Source organism: Paramisgurnus dabryanus, chromosome 2, assembly GCF_030506205.2.
Source record: "Paramisgurnus dabryanus chromosome 2, PD_genome_1.1, whole genome shotgun sequence".
In the NCBI taxonomy this organism is placed as follows: Eukaryota; Metazoa; Chordata; class Actinopteri; order Cypriniformes; family Cobitidae; genus Paramisgurnus; species Paramisgurnus dabryanus.
The window spans coordinates 21,850,188-21,864,783 of NC_133338.1; the positions used below are offsets into that span (position 1 = coordinate 21,850,188).

At 37.6% G+C, this 14,596-nt stretch overlaps 2 non-coding genes across 2 annotated transcripts; both read right to left on the reverse strand.

The window, feature by feature from the left end:
• Positions 1–2,458: 2,458 nt before the first annotated feature.
• Positions 2,459–2,622, reverse strand: LOC135730896 (U1 spliceosomal RNA). The gene has a single exon (XR_010526109.1). It is a non-coding gene; the product is annotated as a U1 spliceosomal RNA (small nuclear RNA).
• Positions 2,623–12,057: 9,435 nt separating this feature from the next.
• LOC135730922 (U2 spliceosomal RNA) lies at positions 12,058–12,248 on the reverse strand. The gene has a single exon (XR_010526133.1). It is a non-coding gene; the product is annotated as a U2 spliceosomal RNA (small nuclear RNA).
• Positions 12,249–14,596: the final 2,348 nt, after the last annotated feature.

Sequence of the window (14,596 nt, forward strand, 5' to 3'; positions counted from 1 at the left end):
ACCCACAAATGGTCCGAAGTAGGGACCACATTCTTTGAAACAGTAAATAGAAGGACGGTACGGTACAGTTATTATTTTCCATTTTTGCATCTTAAAATATTCTTGCACAAAATGTGATCAAGCGTGATCTTGACTTTCGTATAAACACTTGGTAGATACATTTAAGCATTAAAAATGCCATAAGTTTCTTTAATAAAGACTAGAAGGCTGTATGGACGCTAAAATAACAATGCTTCTCCAAACACAGACACGATTCTCCCAGTGTTATACAATTAACCTTAAGTCATAACAAAACATTTACAAAAAAGAAAAAAACACTTTGAATAGAATAATGATACAATGCCCCAAGACGATAGCAAATGTACAAATCTAAAATGTTGCTTCAAATACCGTAAAACTTCAAATAATAGCCCGGGCTTTTATTTTCCCAAACCTATATTCACACCAGGCGTCTAAAAGAGACAGGCGTCTATAAGAGACAGGCTTTTAATTTAATTGTTCCTGCATGACAGCAGGAGGTTACCACATATTACGTTTTATTTTTAATTTGAATGTGTTTAACAAATTAGTTCGTGTAATAACAACAGTCTTAAATTATTAGCAGTATAAATAAAGCAAACAAGGATATGTTTTTTTATTGGTTTTTGCGTGAAATCTTACCCAGATACAACAGTGCTATTTTCTGATTGGCTATTGTGTAGCCTCTTTCTCTTTTTTTTTGTATTGGCTCGCTCGACTAGAACTCTAGGGAAGACGGGCTTGATAGAGAGAGAGAGCAGTGCGACCAGATACATTTTGGCGCTGCAGCATATTAAATATAATAAATAGTGTTTCCGCGCGAGAAATACAATGTGTGGCGGGAGTGCATGCATGACAAAAGACTGAAAGCCCGGCTATTATCAGCGGCCTCAAAACACTACCGGCCCACCGGGAAAAGTCCAGACTCTCCCGATTGCCACTTCGCTACTGTCATCATCACCTCAATCCTGGCGACGAAGCTTGTTGTGTTGTCATAGTGATGAGTAACGGAACGACTGCGTCTGTCATTCGGAACGGAACGACTACATCTACCGGTGAGCAAAAAAAACTTTAGCGTGTTCAATCTGCACCATAGAACTGTCTTAAACAGACTATCTGACGGGTTTTAGAAGATTAAATACAACCCGAAATTAAAAAACAGACCAGGCCTTTATTTGAGACAGGCGTTTATTTACCCAAACCTGTCGTCACGCCAGGCGTCTAAAAGAGACAGGCGTCTATTTGGGACTCGGCTATTATTTGAAGTTTTACGGTACGTTGCGTTTTTTTGAAGAAATAAGTAATTGCAATAAAACCTATTTTTCAATCAAATGGCCAATGCAATAACCAACTTAGTTAGTTTAAGAAATGTCAATTAAATAAATGGTATGTCATGGTATGCAATTATTGTTTGTTAACTCTTTCCCCGCCATTGACGAGATATCTCGTCAATTAAGAGAAAACGCTTCCCCATCAAATGACGCGATTTTCCGTCTTTCCGCAATACCGCTATTATCCACCTTCCGCAACTTTAAAACCGGAAGTATTGCCCTATGGCAAGCGGCTGCATGTCCGTGTCTGTTTTAAAGATCGCTCTGAAAGGGATCTCTATGAAAAGTCCGTCACAAAAATGGAATTATCTCTGCTTTTTGCTCAAAATGTGGTGTTTTTGCAGAAACCTACCCATATTCAAAAGCTGATTACAAAAGAACCACTGAAGGTAGGAAGAAACAGTTTTTTTTGTTTGAAAGCAGAGGGTCTGTTCTTTCATTTGGTATATTGTATGTTTATATATTTAAAGAAGAACATTTTCTGGAAGGCATTAAACTTTGGTGAAAATCATGAAAAACGCTGGCTGGCAACTTTTTTTTAAAACTCTGGCGGTGAAAGAGTTAATAACAGTGAAATTCAGGGAATTTGTATTTAGAAACGTTTTTATTTAGGCCAAGAGCTTACATAAGTTTAAAATAATTACATAAACTGACTGACTATTAGACTTATCTTTTGTGTCATCTATAAATGTAATCTGAATTGTCGAAATTTGAAAGTGGATTCATGTTGCTATGTAAAGTTATCTGCAATGTTCAAAAAAATAAGGAAATAAACAAACCTAATAATCTAAAACATTAATTGGTCAAATCCGTTTCACAACACATTAAATTACTAAAACTATTTTCATTTGCAGAATTCAAAGAATCAATTAAGATAAAAATCCTCATTTACAAGAGAAAACTATATATTAACGTTATAACTGTAAACTAAACTAAAGCTTCAAAATTGGAGTTTAGGGAAAGCCTGTGTTTTATAAAAAAATCTAAATATACTTAATACATTTCAAATGAAACGTTGCTTGTTAAAAACATACAACGTTTTCTAACCAAAGGCTTCATGGGCTAAAGGAGCATATGCACAGTTCAATTCTGTATTTAACCAAGAAAATCAGGGGAGAGCGCGAACGCAGTCCCCCACTACCACAAATTATGCAGTCGAGATTCCCACATTTGGGGAATTCGCAGGGGTCAGCACAGCCGGAGTGCAATGGCTAAGCCTCGCCCTGGGTGAACCACCTTCATGATCATGGTGTCTCCCCTGCCAGGTAAGTATGAGTTGTACATCGACCCTAAAGGGGAGTCACTTTAGGGAACATCAGTTTCAATGATGATAAGGGGATATGATTAAAAAATAATCTGAACTCTGCCTACTGTTATCACTATTAACGATTACTATTAACTTTAACTGAACAACTATAGCATCCACGGAAAACGCTCTAAGCGAATCTGTGTGATGTTATTTCTTGTAGACGTTCAAAGTGTTGTCAAACAAAACGAAGTGTAGCTAACTCCTCCCCTCCCCCTCCCTTCCCATGCTTTCTGAACAAGTCATGAAGGCGCCCAACCCCCACTCCCAAATCTTTCTTGTCGTTTGTTGGCTGGAACATGTTTGTTATGTTTTGTGGTGGTAGGGTCAGGGGATCTCTGGATAATCCGTAATTCGTTTGTAATTATAAAATGAAAATACAGTTTTTCTGTTTTTTGTTTCAAAACGAAAAACCAAACAACAGTTTTTTTGTTGTTAGAATCAAAAAACGAAAAAGCAATTAAAAACGGCCCATTTTTTTTGTTTTTGGCGATCATTTTATCGTTATTCCATTTTGAACAAATAATGAAGAGAGTCTTTGAACTTCAGTCAATTCGTTTTTTTGTTTATAAACCAAAAACGGAAGTCACATGGTCTATTCCCTTTTTGGAAGCGAAAGTAACCGGTAACCCTTTTATTATGAAACTATAGTTAGCGAGGTGATTGTAGACTAAAACTGAACGTTTTTTAGTACAACTAAAGTAGCACTGGGTGTGGAAAAAACACTTTAGTTAACTGAAATAAAAATTAAAACTAATAAAATAATAACTTTGGCTGTTATGGAGAATTAAACATTTGTAAGATCATTGGTGACCTGTAACTTCAGATTAAGACAAGTGAACTCATTTTATATGTAGCTTAGGATAGCAGGTAGCCTATTTTTTTAAAGTTTCTATTATTTAAGTTTTGTAACATTTATAGCCCTTCTTGCTATGTGGAAGCTCAACCAGCAGAGGTCACTCTACCCCTTTCTGTGCACCGACTCTTTCTGATGCGATAACAGGCAACAAGTGACTTGTGACCTTTTGACTTGTTAATATCAAAGAGAAGGCAAGCACTGCTACCAACAGAAGCTAATCACGGAGTTTGAAGGCTGTGCAGAACTTCATCTGCCCTCCAGCTCCTCTTTCTATGGCACTATAGCTGCTAAAAACTCTCAGTACCATCATCTACTGTTACCCCTTCTGTGTCAAAACAAAACTCTTCCAAAACAAATCTATAAAGTTCGATTTCTAAAGTTCTAAATCTATTTTTCTCCAGTGTAATATACTTATTATGTTACTAAAGTAGATGTTATATTTTTATGCAGCTTGTAGTTCTCTTCAGTTATGTAGACCTACTTGCCTGTGAAACCTAGCCTTAGTCAAAAATTATCTCTAGCTCTGGGACTTTACGATCTTTTAGTGCTTTGGTTTAACTCTGTTTGATGAACCAACAAGGGAAAGCAGTGCTCTGTACTCTTGATACTTGTGTAAAGTAAAATAAAAGTGCAGTTAAATCATTTAGGTTTTCTCCCTGGTACTCGTGTCAAAGCCTCCCAGATAGTGCTGGGCGATTTGGCCTAAAAATAAAATCTCCGATTAAATTTGTTTTAATTCGACTTCCGATTTTTTCCGATTTCCCCCCCCACTTATTAAGAAAAGCAATAAGTACAAACGGCAGACAACTTAAAGCAAATTTTGCTTTTATTTAATCAAAAGCAAGACAAATGATTTTATTCCTTTCTTTGGAACAAACTTCCCACTCTCGCCGGTAGCCATGTTGTCGCTTGCTGATGCTGTTTCACGTGTGCTATGATGTTGCTGATGTTGCCATAATAACGCTACGGAAGCCCCGGGCAGCCAAAAATGCGCCATTACAAAAAATCGAATTACTTATTTTTTAAATCGCCCACAACAAAAAATTCGAATTCATTCATTAAATCGATTTTTCGCCCAGGCCTACTCCCAGAGTTTCCCGAATACCTGGAGGATGTGAGCCTGTGCACTGTGTGCAGGGTTTAAGGACTGATGATAGTAGCAAGACTGGCCCCAGTCACCTACCATCACTCTCTCTTCAAATAAATACTGGACTGGCAGGACAAAGCAGCACACCACTCTTTCCTCCAGCACCATAAAAGGGCCTTGTTGTCACTTTCAGATATTTACATTTGGTAAGTTATAGTTCAGCTATTTAAAATGAGAGCTTTCAACATTCATGACGAGTAATGTCGCAAACTAGATTGAAGCAGTTATCAGGAAATGATAATAAGACGCATAAACAATGACGCACATGCCGTTGTGAGGACGTGCATGTCATGGCAACAAAGTTGGTTCAACTCTTTAAAATTAGGAATTTACAACATACACGACGAGAAATGTCTGCAAACTGGACTGAAGCAGATATCAGGTAAGTTAGCTCGTCACTTACTGCGTTGAAATGGAGATCATTCAGCAGCATAAAAGAATATCGCGTCACATGCTCATTTGAGCTTATAATAAACAAAAATGCCCGCACTAAGATATATCTTCAGCTCCTCAAAAGTGAACTTCTGTCTTTCCCAGCTGAAAAAAGCACACCACAGCCTGGTCCAGTTGTGCAGGTGGACCAGGAAGAGGCAAGGCATCAGCCAGACCCCAAGAGGAAAAAGACCTTACCAACCTTCTTCAAGAAGAGGGTGCTTTCGCCTTCAGAACTGCCTTTATTCTATGTGGTCACATCTTCCTCCACTGCCTTCACCTTAGACCGTGCCCGGCCTTTATGCTTACGGGGAGCCATCCCACCGCTGCCACCAACTGTGATAAAGCGAACACCACCAGTTCGCTTTGAGACGTGGGTATGTCCCAAAATACCACAATAACGATGGCCCAAACCGTAAGAGTACTTTCGTACAAGGTGAAGTTTATTTACAGTGTATGAGAAGATAACCAAAAGTGATATATTTATATTTATAAGAATCTCTTCAGCCGGTTATATGACTCTGTGGGCGACTCACCAGCAGGAACTGTAGCCGCCCGGAACCGTTGACGATATGTCTCAGCCGAGACGTCAAACTTAGCCAGAAGTGCCTCCCTCAGCTCAGAGTACTGCTCCGCCTGGTCCTCGTCCATGGCCAGATACGCCTCCAACGCCTGCCCTGTCAGCAGCGGTACCAGACGACAACTCCACTCCTCCTGAGGCCACCTCCATGTCTTAGCAAGACGCTCGAAACGTCGAAGATAACTCTCGATGTCCTCCCCTTGTTGAAAGACAGGTATCTTCGGCTCTGCCCGTTGTAACGGCTGATTGGGAGCAGGGAATCTCGGAGAGCCTACGTCAGGATCTGCACCATAATGACCCGTAACTCTCCGTGCTGCCGGGGTTGGTAGATCCATACGCAGACTTCCCATGTCCATCGATGACTGAGCAGGAAGTGCAGACTGCATTATGGTCTCCCGCAGACCTCGAAGCTCCAGCATGTGCCGCTCTTCCCTCCGCTCTTGTGCCTCCAAGAACTGGCGCATCAGAGTCACCATCCCATCATTAGCCTTAGACCCTGGTGAGACGGGCTTAGGTTGTGGTAAGTTGCGCTTTGGTGATGTACCGGAACGTTCAGTAGGCGACCCCTCGTCCTCCACTGACTCCGCAGCGTTCCAGGTCACATCTTCCTCCACTGCCTTCACCTTAGACCGTGCCCGGCCTTTATGCTTACGGGGAGCCATCCCACCGCTGCCACCAACTGTGATAAAGCGAACACCACCAGTTCGCTTTGAGACGTGGGTATGTCCCAAAATACCACAATAACGATGGCCCAAACCGTAAGAGTACTTTCGTACAAGGTGAAGTTTATTTACAGTGTATGAGAAGATAACCAAAAGTGATATATTTATATTTACAAGTGCAGACAAAAAAAACAAAATACCAAATAAATAAACAAAAAGGCAAAATAATGATGAAAACGTAAACACAAGCAAATATCAACAATATATCAAACAACTTTTCTCCACTTCCACTCACTTTGGTCGACTTGGTAAACAAGTGCTTTGGATGAGTCTGGCCTCTCTCTTTATAGGCCAGACTCCTCCCCTAAATCGGGAGCTTAATTCACAGGTAAGTATAAATTAATTAAAACCCTCCTTCATCTTCAAGGATTTTAAATACACATATTCATTTAAACATAAAAATAACATTTATCTTTTAAAAGATAAATACACATATTAATACATAAATCAAACGCAATAAACACTTAACATTAACATACACAAAATAACAATACCCCTTTAACAAAAATAAATGGACTCGCCAACCTTCGGGTGTACTGCGCCGGCGCGGCGCACTTTGATGACGTCATAAGCGCGCGCCGCTCGATCGCTCAGGTTTGCCGGCACAGCGTGTCAGTCCGAAGGCAGCTAACCAAAACAAACAAACAAAACAGCGTGGGTGCAAAGACAATGTATGTGTATGAAGGGTCCAAGTTTTGGATGCTAACAGAGGGGAAGAGTGGTGTGAAAACATGTCCATGTGCCATCAGAGTGTGCGTGCACTCACAGCTTCGACAGCCGGGGAAACGGGATGGATTATGAGAGGTAAGTGAATGCGATGTGTGTATGTGTGTGTGTGTGGTTGCCAGTAATGATTACCCAGCGGGGAGGGCTAGTTCTCCACCGTCACACATTGATTCAACAAGGTGCTGAAAGCATTTAGAAATGTTGGCCCATATTGATAGGACAGCATCTTGCAGTTGTTGGAGATTTGTGAAATGCACATCCAGATCACATAGCTCCTGTTCCACCACATCCCAAAGATGCTCTATTGGGTTGAGATCTGGTGACTGTGGGGGCCATTTTAGTACAGTGAACTCATTTTCATGTTCAAGAAACCAATTTGAAATGACTCGAGCTTTGTGACATGGTGCATTATCCTGCTTGGAAGTAGCCATCAGAGGATGGGTACATGGTGGTCATAAAGGGATGGATATGGTCAGAAACAATGCTCAGGTAGGCTGTGGCATTTAAAGGATTCCCAATTGGCACTAAGGGGCCTAAAGTGTGCCAAAGAAAAAATACCCCACACCATTACACCACCACCACCAGCCTGCACAGTGGTAACAAGGCATGATGGATCCATGTTCTCATTCTGTTTATGCCAAATTCTGACTCCATCTGAATGTCTCAACAGAAATCGAAAACTCAGAGCAGGCAACATTTTTCCAGTCTTTAACTGTGAGCTTGTGCAAATTGTAGCCTCTTTTTTCCTATTTGTAGTGGAGATGAGTGGTACCCAGTGGGATCTTCTGCTGTTGTAGCCCATCCGCCTCAAGGTTGTGCGTGTTGTGGCTTCACAAATGACATTCAGTTTGGAGTTCAGGAGATTGTCTCGACCAGGACCACACCCCTAAATGCAACTGCCATGTGATTGGTTGATTACATAATTGCATTAAAGGAGAAATACGTAGAATTTGCCACTAGATGGTGCCAAAACAATAATAATAACAAATGACGTGGATTTATGATGCTCAGAAGCAGCGTGGAATTATGGTATTTGTAGGCTTTAACTCAACCGCTGATGGCCATCAATCAGACGCGAAAGAGAAATCACGTTGACAGATAAGGTAATCAAGTCTTATAAATGTTGCGTTTGAAGACATAGTTGTATTTTATTATGTACGTTTATATGGAATGTTCAAAACAAAATTGTTAGTCATAGATGTTACAGTATTAGTCCAAATTCAATGGTGTTTTAACACAGCACAGAATTAAGTGTTCAAACTTACAATCTACAAAGATTTTTCACATTATATATTGACAGTACAAATCTTATTGTGATGTTATGATGTAAAAATATTATGGACTGTACAGTACCAAACTCTATTAATAAGTGTCTGAAAATGACCATTTGTGTTTCTTTTTTCTTTGTTATACTATTGTGGCATTTATTTACACAATAGCATATCTGAGCGGTGTTCCGATAATAATGGTAGTGGCTTGCAGAGCTGTGCATTGTGGGAGTTGTAGTTTTCCATACAAATGTGCCCTAAAATCAGTTTCTGTCTTTTCTCTGTCAAATAGGCACAAAATTAAAAATTTATGTTACATTTCGACTACAAATATGACGCACATTCAATAAAGATTAATGTTTGCTACCGATGAAATTTCCCTTTAATCGGCTACCCGGGAAGTCATTTCTGAAATCCTCAGTGACGTTATATTGTCAACGGGAGACTCTGGGTATTTGACACTTTCTCTGGTATGCAAAGGGTTTAAGGATGTGGTCACTCAAGAAGTTTTTCATAAAGCAGAATATTTTGTATGGCTACACAGTAAGGACATTCTTCAATTGAATTAAACTTTATTTATCTTTCCTGTACTTTGTCTTTACACTTTAAGGTGGGCCAACTGGAAGAATTTCACTACCTTCTACCGGACAGAGTTTTGCTCCCAGGACTGTTTCAATTTTTTTGCGGCAGGAGATCAGCTGGTTTTGATGTATTAATTGATTTAATAATTTAAAGATACATTTTGCAGTGTATAATGTTCTAATAACAAATTATGCGTGTTTGCCATAGCTTTTGTATGTATGCATGAACATGGTTCAACATAAATGACTGCCCGGAGGAAGCGTGAGACGTTCGGGGCAAGTAAAAAGTATTGTCACTTGTCCGATTGGGCCAATGTTTCACCCTCAGTCACTGAAAAGTATTGTCATCAATGTATATTATTTAACATATTGGAAGCAGACATTTACTTGGGTAAAAGACAACAAAAGACACAATGCAATATTGAGCACAGCTTGCCGTCAGTTTTCAGGTTAAGCAGAAAAGCTGGGAGCTTTTTTTGTTGGAACATGTCTGTTGTACATGTATACAATTATATTTGATTTTTGAATGATTATTTTTAAATATGGGACACTGACATTTTTTTAACGTGGCCAGTGAAAATTTTGGCAGGGCAAGTGAAAACCTGAACCACTGGCCCGACTGGGCCAGTATAAAAAAAATTTGCGTTGAGCCCTGATGAAGTTCATCTAATTAATGAATTTATTTAGTTGTGACAATTCTGTGTTATAGACCATTTCAAAAGATGTAAACAACACTGGGCCAGAAGCACTTCCTGTTTCAGTTTTTAACATTAGATAAAATACAACCAACAGAACACATAGAACTGAGTCAAAAAGTTAAAAAAAACATCTTAAAGATAATGATATATGTGTGAAAAAAAAAAAGTCACAAAATGAAACAGGAAGTGCTTCTGGACCAGTGCTGTTTACATCTTTTGAAAATGGTCTATATTTCATTTACCAATCATTTTAGAAAGAATCTGTTTAAAGGGGTTATTAAATGTATTGTTTTTAAGTTTTTTTATATAGAAACAGGTAACTACATTCAGGATTAATGAGGTTTTCAGTAGTGCAGTTCAGATAACAAAAAGTTCTAGTTCCTTCTTTGCTAAAAGTTAGGGTTTTATTGTTGTAAAATAAAATAACATACCATACATAGATACCATACATACTAGAGATAGACCAATATATCAGCCGGGCGATATATCGTGCCGATATTTGCAAGTTTTATGTATATCATCATTAGCCGATACGTGGCTGCCGTGTTCGCCAATTTTTTTCCGGCATTCTTTACAGACAGTGCGCTGTAAGCCGCAAGCGATTGCAGGTCATGTGACTAAAAACAACCAACCTTTCCATGACAACATCGAAAGCTTTGCCTAACAGCTGATTATAGCTGAACAAAGCGGGTTTTTATTTCTCATCTCTATGGAGCGATTTCCCGGACAGGGATTAGACTAGTCCTAGACTAAAATGTAATGTAAGAACTGTCCAAACTAATAACATCTCTTTTTAATAAAATCTTTTAATACATCAGTGCCCTGTGTTTTGCCTCAAAATGGACACAAGTAATGTTTTTGGTAAGGCATGTTTGTTAAAAATAGTTATATTTCCTATTTATGTTTATTTATTTATATAGCACTGTTAATACAACTCACGTTGTCCAAAGTGCTTTACAAATCACAGGTTAAACAAAGAGCAAATGGAACAGGCAAACAAAAGACAAAATTTGACATATCCAACTCACATACAAAAAAACATACATTAACCCATTTAAAATTTTGCTTATTTTTAAGGTTAAGATCTAGTCCTAGTTTAAGAATTCTTGTCCGGGACACCACCTTTATATATTTATTTGTAGTAGTAAAGTGCTAGAAATCAATATCCTTTGCTGATAGTTCCTCATCATTGTGGAGAGTGCAGTTCATGGTTCCATAGCACCCTCACCTGTTTTTCCTATTTGTTAAATATAGTTTTAATATAAGTTCAGTAAATGTTACTTTTTTAAATTGAGACTTGTAACATTTGGCATCATCGTGTCATTTTTATGATTTAAACTGAGTGAGCAAAAGCAGTATCAGCTCCAAATATCGTCTCAACAAAATCGGCAGCCTGTATCGTCATCGGCTAAGGCTGATGAAACAAAAATCGGTATCGGCACTGAAAAATCCATCTCAGTCGATCCCTAATACATGAGAGTAATGCAGAGGAAAATTCAGCTGTTGAGGGAGTTAGACCATTTTTTTCTGTTCTGTTCATTGTAAACCAACATTCATTGCATTTCTGTTTTCATAGAATGTTGTGGAATTGCAATAATAAACGCAAAAACACAATTTATATTCGCTTTAAATTTATATTTCAAGTTTATTCGTCTAAATGTCTACTTCCTTATAACAAGCCTGCTCAAAGCATCATAATTCTCTACACCACTAAGCTGTAAAAGTTTCACACATCTCTACACCAATAAGCTCATCTTAACCATGAACCAAAACCGTTGAGCTGAGCTGGGCGACACGTGTCTGGGAGTGGGGGTTGGGCGCATTCATGACTCTCTCAGAATGCACGGAAGGGAGGGGGAGGGGAGGAGTTAGCTACGCTCGGAAGGGAGAGAGTTAGCTACGCTCCATTTTGTTTAACAACACTTCAACCGTCAACAAGAAATAACGTCACACAGACTCGCTTGGAGTGCCTTTAGCCAATTATTTTAGTCAATGCATTAATTCAGTATATAATCCTCCTCTTTGGAAGGGTTCTGTTAGTATTGCCATCTAAATGTAAGATGACTAGACAACAAAATGCAATCTAATAATGATATTATCGTGTATCCTTTCTTCACTGCATGTGGAAATTCATACTGGCCATGTGATGATTTTAATCTCATGTTTCCAGTTAGGCTAACCTGCTTATTATTTGAAATACTTATGTTAACTTACTAAGTTTCAATGGCAAAGGTTGATGCCAAAGAAAAAAACAGCATTTTGGATTAAACGTGTTAATCATGTTGGAGCCATTTGGAAAAACTGGAGAACATTCACAAACACAATCCAAACATTGGCTAAAAAAAAAAATCTCTAAGCAACATAGCAATTCTTCTTTTCACCGCATTAGGGGGGGTGCACCGTTCCCGGAAGTACTGCAATACCGGGTCGATGCGTGGAGTGGACGGAGCAAGCCCCTATTCCATCTCCCAGTTCCAAAAATCAATTTAATATATGGTCCCCGGGTAGGGGACGTATCAGATATTAAACTGATAAGAACAGATACTACACTTGATCTTAGCCAAAAGGCCGAGAAGCGATACCCACAAATGGTCCGAAGTAGGGACCACATTCTTTCAAACAGTAAATAGAAGGACGGTGCTTTTATTAATTTCCATTTTTCCATCTTAAATTATTATTGTACACTTCTTCAAGTGTAAACTTTCTTCTAAAAACTTGCAAGATGTATTAGAGTTTTAAAAATTCCAGACGTTTCTTCAACAAAGACTGGGAGGATACTGTCTGAATATTATAATGAGATACTGCTTCTCCAATCAGAAACATGGACACAAATCTCTCAGAATTATACAGTAAAGCTACTGTCCTCACAAAACATTAAAAACGAGAATTGAAGGGAAAATACTTATGATTCAGCACAAGTAGAATACACCAAATCTAGCATGTATACAATGTTGAAATGTTTACAAATGTTGTTAAAACGTTCCGGGATTGCCCCTAGTGGGCAAAATAAAGTATTGCAAATAAAACATGCTTTCCAAACATTATAATTACATGCAATTTAAACATTCAATATTAATTTGACTTAAATTATTTTCAGATTTTACAAAGACACTAAAATGCATTTTTTTATTTAACTATACATCTTAAACTCTTAAATCTTTAAACTCACTGATATGTAAATACATGACAGAAAGTAAGCTACTCTTGGTTCATCTCAGGGGCTAACAAACTTTTCAGTTCATGACCCACATGGTACAATCTCTCTCAAAACCATTATTTTTAAATAGAAATAGTGAAAAAAATACATTTGTTCCTTTTAATAGAGTTTGCATTTATTTCTTATATTCTTATCATTGCTATAATTAATGATTAAATGCAGATGCATGCCATATTCTTATTTTACACTAATAAATATACTGTTTAAACCTTGATTATTTATATTTTTACTAGGGCTGGGAATAGATTAATCTAGATTAATCTCATACAAAATAAAAGAAATTTTTTGCATAATATGAGTTTGTTTGTGCTGTGTGTAATTATTATGTATTTTTAAACACACACACACACACACGCACACACGCGCACACACACGCACACACACGCACACACACGCACGCACACGCACGCACACTTAAGAAATGTTTTATTTATATATAATGTTTTTTTATTTATATATAATATATAAAAATATAAATAAATATATATGCATATATAAATGGTTCTTAAATACATACATGAATGTGTGTGCATTTATATATACATAATTATACACAGCACTCATATGTTATGCAAAAAATACTTTTATTTTGTATGAGATTAATCTAGATTAATCTATGCCCAGCTCAAATTTTTACACAATTTAAATAACAGTAACATTTAATACATCTATAAAATAATGGTAAACCCGTCAAAACGAATAGCTTATCGGTACCAGGAATTACAAGCTAAATATATAGGATGAACTCAAAGTAATGTCTGCTATTTTTATCATATTAGCTCACACAGCATGTTACGGCTTACGTGGGATATATATGAGGAAAGGCATTATCACATTGCAAAAAAAGCACTACGTGCCGACCGTAGGAAACAAAAACTTAATACAAGCTATTAAAACTATAATCCATTGATTACTGGTATACAGACGGCCGCGAGAAACGGGCCACTGAAAGCTCCGTGAAAGCACAATGAACGCGTGAACCAATGAACAATTGCTAGATAATCACTGAATGTTTTTATTAACTTTAAAATAATTATTCACAAAAAATGTAAATAATAAAAAGGATATAAGTGACTGGGCACGCCACTAGTGTCGCGACCCCAGAGTTTGAAAACCCACACAGGTTTAAATTAGGTTATAATGGGGCGGTTTCCCAGACAGGGATTAGACTAGTCCTAGACTTAAACACTTTTAAGAGCTCTCCAAACTGAAAATAACTTTCACTGACATATCTTAAAATACATCAGTGCCCTTTGTTTTACCTCAAAATGCAGGTAATGTTTTTAGTAAGGCATGTTTGTTAAAACTAGTTATATTTCCTAATGAAACTAAGGTCTAGTCCTGAATTAAGCTAATCCTGGTCCGGGAAACCACCCCATAATATATATAAAATTGCAATCTAAAATAATAACGCTATATTTCTGTGTAAAAAATATTTCCAAGTAAACTTAAATCAGATCATTTATGTATAACATACGGACTACAAATGTTTTCTTATTTAAATCAGGAAAGAGTTTTGCAAGTTTTGTTTCCCAACAGTATTTCTGAGTTAGCATTTACTTACATCATCTGTTAACTTGTTGGTAAAAAATTAAAACCTTAATAAAAAAAAATAACACAATTTGTAATACTCCCAAACCTATTTAAACTGTAAAAACACTACAAGCTCATTATTATAATCGCAATTCAAGTCTAATTTTAACAACAATAT